A 17,939-nucleotide genomic window follows, 5' to 3' on the forward strand; every position below is an offset into this window, starting at 1 on the left:
AGAGAGAGAGAGAGAGAGAGAGAGAGAGAGAGAGAGAGAGAGAGAGAGAGAGAGAGAGAGAGAGAGAGAGAGAGGGGACGGAGGACGGAGGACGGAGGAATGTACACTTTCACTACTGGCCTCCTTTCACTGGATTTCTTCAAGCTTCATCAAGCGCTGTTTCCTTTCCAACTCGACTAAATGCAAGAATAAGTGTTTTATAATGATCTGGTTCTTGAAAATTTTATGTTATTTTAATTTTGCGAAATGTCTAATTTTTTAGTTTGGTTTTTTATATTTATTAATTATTTACAGTAAAAAAAAAAGAGATAGAAAATGCCTTCTATTCAAATCTTTTTCAATACTTATAGCCTTAAACCTGTATATGATAAATATCAAACCATTCTCAAATCTCAATGTAAATAGAACTGTCATGGGGTCGATCTACTCTATTCATTTTATTAGTAATATTTACCTGTTGATGTGGGATGTGCTTTATTTGGTCCTGTGACTGTTTCTTTTTAATTAAGGTCCTGAATGGTAAACAGTATCAACTGTTAATATTTTAATTATAGACCTTTTAAATTCGAATTTTATTTTGTAACTATGTTTACTTTTTTAATATTCTCTTCAACATGGTTTGAATATATTTTCTAAAGTTGCTTTTTGTTAACACACAAACAAAAAGCAAGAAATCTACAGCATTAATAAGTTTATTTGACAAAAGAGCGTTTATATTTAGCCTTCAAGTAAATTCCAAGAACAGTAAAATGTGGACGAACAAAGGATATTTAAACTAGACTTTATTTTACTTGATATTCCGTTGGGCAGTACTAAAATCTAAGCCATGCGTTCTTAGGGCTAAAAGCAGCTACACACATGGACCATAAACCGAGGCACCCTTTCAATTAGATCTGGGTACTGTTTGGATTAAGCGGAGATTCCATGGTAACGTTGTCAGTGAAAGGAATAATGGTAGTGAAAGCTGTCGCTTTACTGATATTTGCGATTGTACTATCCGCAATTGCTTTATATTTGGCCACACTGTTAACAAATTGAACACGCTCGATAAGTTTCTACGACAGATATCTATCACGTGAAACCTCTGCATAATGTATTTGTTAAATAAATATTTCAGAATATATAATATTAATAAGGTACATATACGTATATATGATTTTAGTTTTCATGTATCTCCCTTTCTATTTTCTAAAACTTTCGTTCTAATTGAACTATCAATTTTATGTTATATTTCTGATGGTATATCATGTAATTTTAAATATTTAAATACTAATTCAGTTGTGATATCTTCAGATAATATCTTTCTATCATTCCTATTGTTACCCAGACGCTACAAATTCAAATATACTTAGCCAATAAATATAATAACAAAAAGTTTTATTCAATTCAATTTTCAACGTTATTCCTGATATTTTTTATTATTCCTGATTATTCCTTACATGAAGAGGTGATAGGAAAAAGGGATGCTGTTTGATCAATTGCTAGGTCAATGGTTAATGGTTTCAGCCTAAAACTAATTCGGTGTCCTACAATAATTTGCATTGCGTATTCAGTGATTTGGCCAGTTTAAATACAATTTGCTTAAATACCTCATTTGTTCAATGAAGTTTCTCAGTAGTTCGGTTCACGAACTATTTTTGTGAATTGGAATCATAGGTTTTATATAATGTTCTGACAATGTTTCTTTTCAGTCAATCATTTCTTGGTAAAATTGTAGCTATTTTATAAAACTCTAGAATGACTACTGAATCGTTGATTACTTCACTTGAAATAGTGTAGATTGCTGCTTCTTTGGGCGATTTTAATTTATAATTATGTCCACGACATCCTTGCATAGTTACTGTTATAAAAGTTTAAGTTGAGGATCTGATAGCTCAGCTGTTCCATCATTTCAGTTAATAGAAGAAGGAACAATTTTAAGTTTACCTTGATAAAAATACTGTTGAAATATTTTATATTGGAGGAAGATAGTCCGGATGGCGATTTATTAAAGGTATCAAGATAGTAACAAAAACTATTTATTGTTATCAAACGTTTCTCAGTTAACAACATAACTTTATTCTTATCAGCCCTGATGAAGCCCTACAAAGTAGGGTGAAACGTTGGTTAACAATTTTTTTTTTAGTTAACAATTAGTTTTTTGTTACTATTTTGATACATTTATTGACCGACACCCGGACTATCATCTTCCTTTAATCTACTTCATACGGTCAACTATCTTCTTCCAATAAAAATATTTTATAAATTTAATCAATATTTTCACATCTGATTCTAATAATTTATTTGATTCCCTGTTTAATACCATGGCCTTTTCAGAAATTATACTTTTTAAAAGATATTTACATGACTTTATAGTTCATATTGCCTTGAATTTAAACTAACGTTACCTTTCTCGAGATTTAGTGTGCTTACTATCGACAACACGATAGCTCATGGTTTGCATTCTTGACTTAAATGCCAACTTTTTTTTTTTATATCCTAGTTTTTTCACTTAAAATATTTGTGCCGCTATGATGAAATTCATACATTCTACGATATATGGTAAATTAAAAACATTACGAAGTAACTCGTAGTTGACGTCTCAGGCAAGAACGCCAGCTACAAGTTAATTGGTGGGCGGGCGTCAACATATTAACTATTCCTAAATTAAAGAACTGTTACGTCGGTTATCGCCCAGCCTCGGACTTCTGTTAAGTAGTTTGTAGTTTCTATCATTCCACAACCTATTTTATCTTATAGACCAGTTTAGTCAAAGGCTGGCAGACTATGAAGATTTAGTCCAGAATCAGGTAACTCATGTCCCATCAATCAATCGTCCATTAGTGAGAAGATATATCTAATATTTTCGTTTTTTACTACATTATACATTAATTTATCAAAATTACTTTTATTCATTTTCTCCTTGCATTTCAAATGGCTCTCATAAAGATGAAACCTCATTTTTTCATATAAAAAACTAATAATTCTGTATTTTATGAGTTACTATCAGACCCGACAATGCTTCGCTATTGCTAGATTAGAGTACGTACTATTAATAGTACTATATAGAGTGACTGAACGCAGTTGACAGTGTGATATCAATTTAGTATGGATTAATATGTATGTAAATAAAACATTTACATTATACTTTTTACATTAATATTATAATTTTAACATCTTGGCTACAAATACTTATTTTTTAATACTAATTTTTTAAAAAATATAAGCCATATCTTTATTAATAATTGTTCAATGGATTTTTTCTGTTATACATTCAAATACAATTTAAATAACATAAAAAGGATTTCAATAGCTAAGAACCTTCCAAGTTTTGGACAAGGGAGGAATTGCCGGAATAGAAGCTGACAACTGGTACAGGATCAAGACTTATAGATCCGGCTCTATAAGCAAGCTCTTCACACTGCTCCGTGGTAGCAAAGGAGTCCTTATTGATTCTGAAATTAGTAGCTGGTGAGAGGAACTTGTCCGGGAAGTGGGCCTTTTACTAATCTACCTTGGAGTTGCCACCGCCTACTATCCAAGGAGGGAGTTTCATCATTGATTTCTCGTAACCTCTGAGGAATAAATATTAACTGGATCAGGTGGGAATCGAATCCACTATGTTCCGAAACTGACGCTCTGGGACTTAAGCCCCAAATCGCACTGCCGTCACGACCCTCCAGAAAGATGTAAGAAGGAGAAGAAGAAGAAGAAAAACCTTACCAGGACGACACCAAACATTTTGAATAGAAAAAAAGCGTGTAAATCTGTGAAGAACTTTCGGAGATCTTAATTTATTAAGTAACCAACGAACATTACATTTTTATTTATATAGATGATGAAGAATAAAAATTATTCGATATGATTAGCTGCATATAAGAAATATATTTTATCTCATCTCTAGCTAAACATAATTAACATAAAGTTATTCTTATAAAACAGAATTTCTTCTATCATTTATATAAAATGTTCTTCACCTGGTAATAATCGATCAGATTTGAAAAATAAGCACATACCATGTTACATATTGATATAAATCTTTCTTTATCGTGTCACCCATTTCAGGCAAATCTATGCTTCCCTGTGTTCCCGTAACCCAAATGTAGGTAAAGTTGAGACTAATTTGTTAGAAGTCAATTCAAAACAATTTTATTTATTCATTTCGGAGAAACTATAGTCCATTACTAGTCAGAGAGGTTCTACTCCCATGGCTTGAAACATTTTTCCACTCCAAAACCCTAATTGCCTCACTCCTGGGTAGTAATTATTGTTTCCTCTGTTTCTTTCTCGGTCCTTTCACTTCACTAATAGCATGGGAAACTTGAACTACATTGAATCTTACTCCTGGGATATCAGGTTCAAAACAATGGGCCAGCACAAAAAATTTATTCCTTTTCTTCTTTTTGTTCTAAATCAATAATCTAATTTAAAGATTAATAAATTCATAAAATTATTAACAGTAATGGAGATACTCATTTAATTAAAGGGATCAAGAAAAAATTATCAAAAAGGAAAAAGCAAAAAATCAAAGATAGAATAACAACATAAATTTATAAAAAAAAAACATAAAATAAATTATCTGTAAGTCAAATAAGATAATTAAATTCAGTTATAAAGAATGAATTATATTGTATATTAAAAAAAGAAAAACTGTACTACTAAAACCCATGAACGGTCAGGGATGCAGTATTTTGTAATCAAGTACTGTTACTAGACCAATGGTTGTGCAAGAAGGTGATTTGGTCAGAATCATGGTCGCCCGCCAGATTTTTACCCAATTTAGGGTACAATTTATGAGGATGGGAAAACCTTCGGAGGTCTCCCTTTATTTTATATACTGCTTTATTTTATACACATACATATTTTTATTGGAATATTATTTTAACAAATAAAGAAGTTTTTGGCATCAGCGACATTTTTAATGGTGATTTAAAAAATTGTTGAAAGAATCTTTAGGAATGTTGATTTCTTAAGATAATAATGTTGTTATGATTTGGTGAGCGACTATTTGAACGTAAAACAATGTTATTAAGGAACATTTTAGCATTGCAAAAGTTCTCATTTTGTCAGTTATTATGTTTTACGACCGAACATCTCAAATGTAGAATAAAAACAAAATTAATTTTTATTGAGGATATCTTGATAAAAAAGAAAAAAAAGAAAAGGTATTTCATGTGGACAATTAACGACTTTACAACGTATCTTAAAACGAATAAAGTATTTTAAAATATAACCGTGCTATATCGATTGAGAAAGTCGATAAATCGATAGAACTATAACTTTCGGTGCAGTCGCTAGGTTGACCAATACAAAATGCCAACTTAATAGCACTTTGTCACGATTTTTGACTGTATGCGGCTAGTAATATCTGATATCCGTAAGGGCAACCTTCTTTTATTTAAAAATAATAATGTTTATAGATGGAATAACGTCGCATGTTGCATTTTTTTATTATATTGTTTTTCATTGAAGAATAATAACACAAAGGACATCGCCATTGCCGTAAATGAAGGCAACCAAGACAATTCCTTGGGCTTCGTAAACCATAATTTACATGTATAGGTATTTAATTATTTTAGCTTTTAGGAATTAAAAAAAAATTATTATACTTTCAAATAGAGTAAATATTTGTAGAAGGCAAATAAAACTAATCAGGATCCATTTCTCGTACCCTCCCCTACTCTCCCGTCTTATTGCTTAGCATTTTTGTCTAAATGTACGTTTACATGTTTGCCAAATTATGCCAAATTCGTGCATGGGCAAGTATGTGGTTGGGTTATTTATATTGCCTGGTACAAGTTAGCCTAAATTTATGACCAACAAATCAACGTTTGTTTTGTTTTAGAAATGCCAACAGATGAATATGTGTATTCTTCATACTTTGATTAATTAAAGTATTCCCACCATCTACACCACGTTTATACGCTGTCAACTCAAGTATTATATTTTCTATTTTTATAATAGTTTTGATTTTTTTAAAATAAATTACCAACGACGAAGAGCTCGAGGGCCTTATCCTAGAATGATTATGAAGAAAATACCGTTCAAGGAAATCGTGCAATTTATCACGTCTGTATCTTCTGCTTGATTAACACGGGCGTGTACGATCTGATTTTTTTTTTTAATTTGAACATTAGAAAAGTTATCAGTTCCTGAAAATGTAAAAGAGCAACTGTGTTGTGCTTTAGGGAATCAATATAATCACCTACTTAACTAAAATGTTGCACTTTCTTTTCCATCTTGTGGGGGAGGGGGATGTACTATGACCTGCTATGGCTAATATGCTAGGATAACTATATAATATACTAGCAACGTCCTAATTCAATAATTGGAAAAAAACATTTTCTGATATAAAGAACTTTTGATTCATTGGTATCATTACTATTATCTGATCATGTTGTCTTTTCATGGGATGCACTAATACCTCGCGTTAATTCCCAAAACTATATTGAAAATAATTGTAAATAATATTTCAATAGAATCAGAAACTTGTGAAAATAAAATAATTTCCTAATATATTTCCTAGCTAATTAATTGAATCTTTTTATCTTGCACCATGTGGACATAAGATAACAATAACATCATATGATTTTTTTTTGTATTATCACTCTGGTTCTTTTATTTTTTTATTCTTGTTTCCATTATTTTTTTTTTTGTTAATCCTACTACTTAACTTATCTTAACCTATATAGTTTTGCATATGAAAAGGTGTGGAATATACAATATAATGACACTTATCCCATATCTCTAGTTAAATCAGAATAACGTCAGCAGAAATTCTAAAACATATCTGTTTTTTAGCCTATTTTTGAGCGGTGCAGTAATTCAAGAATGAGGTAACATATATAAACAAAAATTCACAGTTCTTCAATTTCTCATTTAAACAGCATCTGTACAAGCTTGGATAAAAATCTAAAATAGTAAAGTTAAAAAGTTCAAAAATCAGTGATCAGAAATTTTTAAATCATTTTTGTAATAAATTCGTCGTATTGTATTTAGCTTGAAGAGAAGGACGTAAATTTGTAAATTTATTATAAGGAAAGTATGAAAAAAAAATGTTTGTAAATGTTTTAAACAAGAAAAGATATTTATCTACTATAGTATGTTTTTTTCTAAGTTACATTTGTGACTATTACAGCACTTACTGGACAAACGGTCAAAACTTCCAATTCATTACAAAAGATAGATCTATATGACTATAATAAGGTCTATCTGAACATACGGAGTTGAGCTTTGGGGTCCATTAAACCATCGAATTCCTCTCGTATCCAATCCTTACAGTCCAAAATGCTTAATGCTCTTGACTTTGGTTCAAATCAAGTCATCAATCAGGACTTCAATGTTCCATATGTTGCCAATATGGCCAGGACCAGATACCAATCCTTGCATGATAAACTTCTCAACCACCCAAACCGAATTGTTTCTAACCTAGCTTCACCTTCATAACTTGATAATCCTCTTAGGCGTCTGAAAAGAAGGTGGTTCTGAGATCTTCTCCTCTAGAAATGTTATTGGAGTTCTATCAATGGGTAGATTCTCCACATGTTTGTGTCATGTCATTTTACGACTAATAGCAAATTTATTGCTTATATCTATATTTATAAATTATAATGTATTATAAAAATATTTTAATACAGTTTTAAATAATTATAAATAAATTATTTAAAAAGAAAATTACAATTGTAAAAGATCAATCTGGTTTTTACACTCTATAACAAATATTTTTTCCTGAAATATTTATGAAAAAAATTCTCTTTTCATAGCATTGTCTAAAAAAATAAATTTATGAAAAATGATAACTCAAATATTACGTACTTACCCGCAATTGACATATTTTATTATCTATCATATATTAAAAGATTTAGTTTGTTTTTTTAATTTAGAAAGTTTTACCAATCCAAAGTTATTTCTTCGATTTTATTTTTTGAAATTTGTTTTCCAATTGAACCATTGTTACTGGATGAGTGGGGCCAACTAATCCTTCAAATCATGTGATATGTATGCCCAGTCCTTAAAGGCCTACTCAACGACAGACCTGATAATTGGCGTGGTAGAGAAATGCCACGCTTGAGGTGGAGGATGTCTTTAATCAGATGGAAAGACGGCGGATGTGGTGGAAGGTGGAAGAGAGGCCCAGATTCTTAGGCAGTTTTGCCTCAAGAATAAATAAGCATATTAATCCATTGTCAGATGAACGCATATTAAGGCGCATAATTAGCCTGTAACGAACAAAATAATTCGTTCTATAGATTTAATGTTTCTAAATATTGAACACAATAAACGAATTCAATAACAGAAGAGAGCCAGAGAAGGAGAAGTCCTTGGGCACAGGCCACGAAGTGAAAAGTAACTAGGAGAAAGTAAGCGACCTTTCACATTCTTACTTCCCACAGCCTTCCAATTCACTTTCATTCAGTCTCCAGTTCTAAAATCTCCCTATTAAAACTGTTTCTCTCAGAAATAACGAAAATAGCTTAGCAAGAGTAAACTACATTAATATTTATATATTATAACATGTTAGCAGCTATGCTAAATTGGGAAGGACATTTTATATAAATGTACTATACTATCAAGGTCTACCGAAGTAAAAAGTAATTGGATTGGTTCATTAAATTTTTTTCTATACATTAAGATTGGACGTTAAATTAATTGTTTTGGCCGTTGTTGAGTACTCCCTGTTTCTTCTGCCTTCTATTACTTCCCAAGAACACCTGAGGCTTACTGGAAGAAAATACCATCACAAAACTGCTGATTGATGGCCTTCTCAAAACCTTTTTCCAATAATGGGTTTTCAAGTCTAAAGCAAGTAACGATCGATTTGCATCAGGTTCTATAAATTAAGACAAGATAATGTGTCATCCAAATCTGAAAGTACATACTCCAAATTCAGGTTGCTAAATTGTAATAAACTTTGCAAACTTATATTTTTTCCAATGTGGATGAGGGATTCCAACAAGGTAAATGTTCAAGAGGTTTTGGCTGGATTTATTTTGTATTTAAATCCATCAACTTTTATCAGGTAATTCCAATCTCAAGTTTCTTTTCAACATAATATCTAAAATCAATTCAATAGAAATATAGTCAAAATATTCTTACTCGATTGGGTGGTAAATATTTTATATCCATCTAGTGTGTTTGTAGCATAGATAAACTATTCCGTAAAAAAAAATAATAATAATTACAACTATTGTGACTAAAAAAAGTGAACCTTGACAATAATTTATTTCTTTTAAAAAGATTTTTTTTTTTTAATTTATGCAATGAATTTATGCGTCTTAATTGCACCTATACTCAGATAATTATTTACATTTTTTACAGAATATTACATTTTACATTATAATACATTAACAAAACAAGTTGTTACTTCTTTGAAAACTAGCCAACGTTTCTTTTATACATTACCTACTCTTGACATCTATATTTATATAAAAGGGAATGATTCGAATCTTTGTCAAAAACAAATGATTAACTGGACTGATTTACATGCTATTTTATCGAAAATGCTCCCTACCGCTACGGTAATATTTAAAGTTACAGAAATCCTCGATTTCTCCGGTAGAAAAAAATATTATTAAAATAATAAAATATTATTGTTTTGGGTACGTAGCTGAGAAAGTATACATCTTTCTAACGGTTATTCTTTGCTGATCAATTTACATGCTTTTTTTCTTTAATGGTGATCAAATTACCTGCAAAACGAAAAAAAAAATCATCGAATTAGGAAAATTATTAGCGAAGATACAGCCTGTTGAACTTTAACTCATACTTAAAAAAAAAATGTAGAATTGTGGGCATTTTAATGACGTGCAGGGGAGTGACCGAATACCGTGTGACAGAAGTAAAGTTCAGGTTAGAAGCAAGTTGGTTTGGGTGGTTGGGAAGTTTATCATGGAAGGTCTGGTATCTGGTTCTGGCCAAACCGGCAAAATATGAAACATTGAGGTCCTGATGGATGACTTGATTTGTGACAAAGTAAGGAACATTAAGGATTTTTCGAAGGATTTTGGACTGTAAGGATTGGATTCGGGAGCAATTTGATGGTTTAGTGGAGCCCCAAAGCTCAACTCCGTATGTCGAGATAGGCCTTATAATAGTCATGTAGATCAGTCTTTTGTAATGGATTAGACGTTTAGACAGTTTGTCTAGTAAATGTTGTAATATTCGGAATCGACGGGCAGTTTCCTGCCTTTTCAGTCTTGTATGAAGTTTTAAACTTAAATTTTGAAGTATCACATCTCAAGATCTAATTTTGAAGATTTAATTAATGATGATACTCTTTTGTGCGTAAAATAAATTATGTTTGTTAGGATATTTCCATGAAACGTTCTTTATATCAACTAGGTTTATGTTCGAAGATATGACACTACACTTAGCCTTTGTAGCTAATATGAAAATGTGTTATTATGAGATATGACACAGTAGTAGGTTCATATATTTAACAACCTAAATGACTGTTGAAATAAATATTAAGGGTGAACAGAACAATCAAATATATTTAAAAGAGCAAACTAGAGGGTTTTTATTAACGATCATATGAGAAGTTTCTTCGTTTTAACAACCTGAATTATAATTTATCCCCTTATATGAATTATAATTACAAACCCTTAGTATAATTTTTGTCTATTGTGAATGAGTGTGTAATTTTATTTTTATGACTGTTCTGCAACATAGATTGAAAGAATAAAGCATTAATGTCGATGTATTAGGATATTTTAAACATGATTAAGACTTGAATCATTCGTACGTAATCTCGAACCTCAAGGGATCAAAGCGAGTTCATTGCACTCCAGGTCCTATAGAATTTGAATATTGTCCCCGTGGGTCTGCGGTATTAGGTTCCTGAGGGGTGCACCTGCTGGCACAAAAAGGTGTGGGGTGGGTATGGTACGAGCTTGGTGTACCCTTCCAAACAACTTCCTTCATCGCACGCATGAGTGGCAGTATCGTCTGTGAAGTTTTCTGGAGAGGAAAAAGTAAAGCAAGAGCACTCAAAGGATTCAAGGTCGGGGTCACAGAGCGTTCAAACGGAAGTCGAGGAGTTTATGTTCGTCTGTTGAGGAAACGTCTGACTGAGAAAAGGATTACTAAATTACAGGAAATGATACTTGAACGAATTTTCATATTATATGGAAAATGTACACTATATTGCTTGATTCATATTTGAGGAAAAGAAATATTGTACAATAATAAAAAATTAATAATTAAAGAACTGTTGTAAGTTCCCAAATAATCTGAACAAAGAAGAATACATAAGCTACTTTTACAAATTCATATTAAAAAAATCAGATTTGTAACTGAACGAGGGAAAATTAAATTATTTAAATCATTTTTAAAGGATTTATTGGACTCTAAAATCATAAAATTAAGTCTATGAAAATATTGTCCCACTAAATGCGTAACGTCTTTAACTTAAGAACTCTATAAAGAAAGAAATTAAGGATACGACAAATTTGGTTTCTATTAATGAATAGTTATTTAAAGAACACAAAAAGGTCATTATAAATTAATGAGGTTCATTTATTAAACAACGAAAATGAACTTTAGTTTACTTCGAAATTCGAAATATTTACTTATTTCCAATAGGAAATATTTGCAACACCAGTATCAATTTAGAGAATTTCAATTCCGGGACGATTTGTGTTCCTGTGAGAGGTTCCGTGTTTCAAGATAGTATTGAGTGGAAAATATCTTAATATTCTTCGGATAATTACTACGTAGTACGGTAAAGAATGTTTTAAGTATTAATAAATCCAAGAATTGACTATATGTGTGTTCATTTACATTGATTACTATTGTCAAAAATCATGAAAGATATTGAGGACGAATCTGGATGGTCCTGCTAGGTATGAAGAGTATGTGGATGGCTCATCACGACTCCAGGGTCTTCGGGTAAATGGTAACCTATCACGAATCATCAAGATACTTATTTTTCAGGGACAAGAAGTTCCTAAGTAACATAAAGCAAATTGAAAAAACTGAAATAATCTAATATAGTGGCATATTTTTGAAATTGTATCTATATTTCTGCTCAGTAACTCCGATTAATCCTCCGGCGCTCGAGTCGGTTTCCAAAACTATATTCGTGAAAATAAATAAAAAAATCGTGAAAAGCGTTTAAGTTTGCGGAATGTATCTTGGTAAAGAAAGATAAATATAAGTCCTGATATACCTTCTGACTTATTAACAGAATCATTATTCATGTCTATTCGCTTTTATTTTCATGAAAACCATAAATAAAACAATGCCTGTAATAATTAATATTAATGAAGAGTTGAATTTATAAGTGTGTTAAATAAAATAAATAAATAATAACACCCTAAATAAAAAAATAATATTTCTTAATAAAAGATAAAAGTAAAGCTAATAACGAAAACAATGACATTTATGGGTTTAACAAAATAAAAAATTGACTTATATTGGGAAAAAAAGTTAATTTAAGAAAAAGATTAAGAGGAAAAAAAAAAAAATTTTAGAGTGACAATAATAGAACTGATAAATTTATTACTTATAACAGGAGGTCCTGCAGCAGCTTGGGCTTCAGTCTTCGGGTTGAGGTTGGGTTTCCCAAGTTGTAGGTCACTGCTCCTTTCACTGTCGGTAACTGGGAGTGGAACTTCATGAGCCTTTTTTTTTTAATTCCTCTATTGTCTCTATTTGTAATTCCCGATGCAATTGCCTATTGAATGACAGAGGATGAAGCATATTGTAAAATTACGCCTATTCCATATCTCGTTATTACGGAATAACGATGTTAGAATCGACTCCAATTCTATCGTTTTCTGTTTTTTATTATTTCATAGTTGTTTAATTAAAAAAACTAATTAACATATCTCAGCAACATTTTTTCAAGTATATACCAATAGAACCAATGCGCTAGGTTGTAAGAAAATCTGAGATGGTAAGGTCCAAAAATGTGTTGCTTGGATATGGAATGATCCTTAATTTATATTAAAGGTATAGATGGTAGACCAATGAACGTAGCACATTTTAATTAAATTTTTTTTTTCAAAACATCCTTGAGCTGTACCTTATTGTAAGGCACAAACAAACAATCCTACGCTGTTAGCCACAAATCAATCCTAATAATGAAAGTAGCGTGTTTTGCAATTCATTGGTAATAAAAGGGGCAAAAAAAAATTTCTAGTTTGAATAGGGACGGCAAAGCTCTAGTATTGAGTACAAGGTCCTTTACACAATCAATCGCTCTCACTCAGCTGTCATAATGTGGCAGGATGAAAGAGGTTAGTAATAGTTTCGGTTACCGCTATTAGGGTAATGGATATCTGACACAACAATATAGTGCTTGGTGCTGAATAAACGAAAACTCAGTAGTTTGGGAAAACTATATCTAACTATCACGGGAGCGTCATGGCTCAGTCGTAGGACTCTTTTCTACGAGTTTCAAGGACCTAGATTCGGTTCTGCCTGCGATAGGTAATTATTTATTCTGCTATTGTAACTGTCAGTTAACCCTATTGGTTTAGGAACCCGGGGTCCTGCCAGGCTCATAAAGTGGGTACCCTTATTTGGGGGAAAACTTAGCGGTCGAGCATGATTCTGACCAAATCACGTCCTTGCACAACCATTGGTCTAGTAACAGTACTCTCTACAAATTACGTCATCCCTGACCCTTCGTGGGTTGTAGCGGTACAAATGTATTTTATATCTCAAGAATCACTAAACGTACAGACGTCTTTCAATACTCTAGTTGAATGCTCTATAAAGTAGTTTATAACGTTTAACTTCGAAAAAGAAGTAGTCTTTATGATATTTTCAAAATAAATTCTCAAATTGTTGATTTATAATTGTTCAGATATAATGCTTGATTAATGAAAAAATAAATCTCAGAAACCATTAGACGTACAGATATCTGCCAGCACTCAAATTAAAGCTAGTTTAATGTGCTTTAAAGTCGTTTATAAGTACTATTTTATCTTTATTTTCGTGGGGGCTGTAGTTTTTACAAAAACATTATAGATTGTACAGCGTATCAATCAACTTAAGTCGATTAAAACAGTAATCATAATTTATATAAAGGAACTGGGGTGAATGTGTGAGTGATTAAAAAATTGGCAACACATGGTTCTGAAGCCATGGAATTATTTTGAGTTATGTTCTACAACCACTATCTAAAACAAAAGCGAGATCTTTGAACGTCTTATAGTATAACTTATAAATAAGTACAAGTATAACTTATAAATAAACCAAATTTGTCTCATAAGTAGGTCTAGTGTTTTCACTAAGCTTACGACTGGGAATAGTTTCATGTTTTGCTTTGCACAGGGGCTGGTAAGCATTCCAACAACTTGAATGTTTAACTCAAACCTCAAACGTACTGTAAATTATTTTTATGATCAGCATTCTTTTATTTTTTATTTCATATTTGTAAACAAACAGCAAATGCAAATGCTCCGTTTTCTTAGTTTTAGTTGCCTATCGTAAGAGTGTTTAGTGACTACTGTGCTATTTTAGGTGTTTCGGGTAACCTACGGCAACCGAAAGGTTGAATTGGAGGGACTGCCATAATGTAGGCAATAATAGCTCCCCATGTGGCCAACAGTCAAATCTCGCCTCCTCCAGTGCTCTCTGTGGTGAGAAGTTACTCAGGCTGAAGAGAGAGCTATTTTCCTTTGCCAAAATCAGTCAGTTGTTCTTTGTTCACTCTAAAAATCTACCATGAATTCCTGGAGTTGTTCCCAGAAGCAATGGGGAGAGAGGCATAGAAATGCGGAGTAACTCTACCTAGCAATAGTTAACATCAACATCATCATGTACAATGCACCTCACTGTATCTACAATTGTCTATAGCCCAGTTATTCAAAATTAATTAACCCTTTTGACCACAAATGTTTTATTTTGGCCACCCCCTACACCACTTTTAATTTATATAATTTTATTTTATTTTCATTCAATCATGTTTCATTTTTGAATTATATACAGTCCACTAAATCCCACCAGCTGATCAAAACTGAATGTGAGCCTGTAACTGAGTTGAAGGCATACTTCATACATTAGGAATCTGTCTAATTTAAAATAAAATCTAAAATTCTTTTTAATGATGAGAAAAGAGTTGACCGTGGATAATATATATGAGGAAAAGATGGTTGGGGTGAGGTCAGAGAATAAACAAGTAAGTTAAAAAAATTATTTATTAGTTCCAACGTTTCGGCCAGAATTTCTAGCCTTCATCAGGACTAAGAACAAAAAACCAAGAATAAAAGGATATATAGAATGATTAAAGAAAATAATTGTACAGAATGAGAATAAAGTAATGAAAGAAGTGGGGGAAAAACGTATATATAGGTAATTAAATATGTAAGTAAAATAACATAATTAAGTAAATAAAAATACAAAGTTAGATAATGCAAAGAACAATATTTCTTGGTTAATAATTTAATTTAATAATAATAATTTATATAATTAAAGTTATGGAAAAACAAAGAGAAAGAGAACATATGTAACTAATGAAATATGTAAGTAAAATATTAGAATAAATAAATCAAATATAAAGTTTACTACGGAAAAAAGTAATTAGAAAATATGACAAAAATATAATATTAGGTGAACATAAATAATAACGTGGGTAAGAAAAAATAAGAAAAGAATAGAGAAAGAGAATGGAGTAAAAGAAAAAAAAATAAAGAGAATAAAACATAAAACACACCTGCTTGGAAGAGATCAGCAGTAAGTTTCTGAGTTAAAAAGTACGTTACAAGAGATGAATATGTAACAAGTTACTTGAAAGGGTAAAAATAAGAAATTTAAAATTATTAAAAAACTTCTTTTTGTGAGAAGTACCTCTACTATAGTAAAGCAGCGATTTATACTTGAATCAAGTAGAAAAGGATTGTCGAGTCAGTTAGTATACTAATAAGAGTCAATAGTACTTAAGAAAAGAAATTGTTTTGTTTTTAGGTATGTTTAAAATACTTGTCGGTAACCAAGCTGTTGAAGTTAAAAAAAAAAGCAAAAAGTTGAAAACCCTGAATACAGTTAAATATGTCCATGATATTCTAATAAAAAGCTAAAACCCCATCGAATTACTTTAGATTTTTCTGTACCTTGTAAATTAACAGCTTCAATTTAGTCTAAAGTAAACCCTTTTTTAATTTTACCTAAAATAAACTCTATAGTGAGTTTTAAAACCGTGAAGAAATAGTGGTATGTAAAAAGTAGGAGAGCCTTGTCGCACTTTGCCCTATAAGCTCCCTCCAGCTGTCAGCGTTGCTGCATTTAGATTAAAAACCGGACATGGTTATCTGGCCTCGCACCTCGACCACATACGAGTTTTGACCTCTCCAGCGTTCCAGCTCTGTGGGCAAGAAGTCATTGATCCAAGCAACCTAAGAACCAGCATAGCTCTAAGGAATATGGCATGATAGCCAACAGTGGTCATTTTCTAATGAATAAATGAATTTTACAAAAATTCGATTAGTAAAAAGTTTTTTGGTCAGATAGAGAAACCATGGCCGAACCAGCAAGGAGCATATCTCTATAAGCCTAATTTCTAAAATGCATTAATTCAATTATTTCTACATTATTACTAATAAAATAACATAATAAAAAAATTAAAAAAGTTACCAACCGAAAACATTCCTTAATGTTATTAACCTCCTGATGGTAGATGAACTGTAAGTTTCCAGTTTCCAAGGTATTCTGTATCTGCAATATAATTCTTTTTAAAACATTCATGGGGAATAAAGGGGAAAAAGAGTCCTTTAAAATAAATATTCCGCCCTCCCTGTCATTCTAAAATCAACCACATTAAAAGTGTTGATAGGAATTTTTGGTAATTGTGAATTATTTCCTATTAATATTCCTTTAATTGAAGCTTAATCGATGGTATTTCTCCCACTCTCGCACTCTTTAGATTTTCCTTAAACAATCAACAATTTCAGCTGCTCTTCATTTTATTTAATGATATTATTTAGTTCCAATGCCTATCATGAACATCCAATTTGTATTTTATTTTCGATAACTCCATCAAGTATAAATTTAGTACAAATATGTTAATGCGATGGAAATGTACTGTATCATCAAGATGGTCTAAAATTAAGGATTATTGGGACACACATTCCTTTTGTTGTTTACCGCCTTACGATTTCTTAGAGATGTAGTAGCTAAAATTGTAGGATCATCAGCTCTGTAGCACAACACGGCTGGTTTTGAAAAAATTGTTTTAACCTTCAAACGATTCCTTAGGGACGTTTTACTTATAGAAAGTAGGGTTAAAGTATCTTATGAAACTGTAAACGATTTCATAAATTATATCAATATGTACTGCTACAACCAATGAAGGGCCAGGGGTGCAGTATTTTGTAAGGAAGTACTAGTACTAGACCAACAGTTGTGCAAGGAGGACTAGAACTCGGGTCCTCGGAGTTAGTAGCACAATGCCTTACCGCAGGGCTACCCCAACCATAAAGTTAAAGTGACATGAGTATCCACATATCGTCCTCACTAGATTAGATTAAACGAATTGAAGTTATTTATTCTGTATTTATTTTTTAGTTTGTGATTTTTTTAAATATTTTTTTTTATTTTCTTGTCATTTACTTTTCTCATGTACAAGTAGTTTTTTTCTTTGATTTTTAAATTTAATTTATGTATATATAGTTAACTCTAGGCAAACCAGTGAGTTTTTACAGTGTTATTGGTTATTTATTTTTCTTTTCTATATAATAGAGTTTACGAGGACTGTATATTTATTATTTACTGTCTATAGTTTATTGTAAATAGTTGTTCGTAATTTTTTTTATATATACTATTATTTTGTTCTGTATAAGTTTACGAGCCTGTCAGCGAGCTGTCAGGCTGAACCATCTGATTGAATGTATATGTATACGGAGGTTCTGGATCCAACAAAGGCATTCTGTTTCTGGAAACCGTGCGAGACATTTCGTATCCCTTTTACTCTTTTTTTTAATGTTTACCATCAACAATTCTTAACTTTATATATA

The sequence above is a fragment of the Halyomorpha halys genome, unplaced genomic scaffold (genome assembly GCF_000696795.3).
Source record: "Halyomorpha halys isolate HHAL.00 unplaced genomic scaffold, Hhal_1.1 Scaffold249.1, whole genome shotgun sequence".
Lineage (NCBI taxonomy): Eukaryota > Metazoa > Arthropoda > Insecta > Hemiptera > Pentatomidae > Halyomorpha > Halyomorpha halys.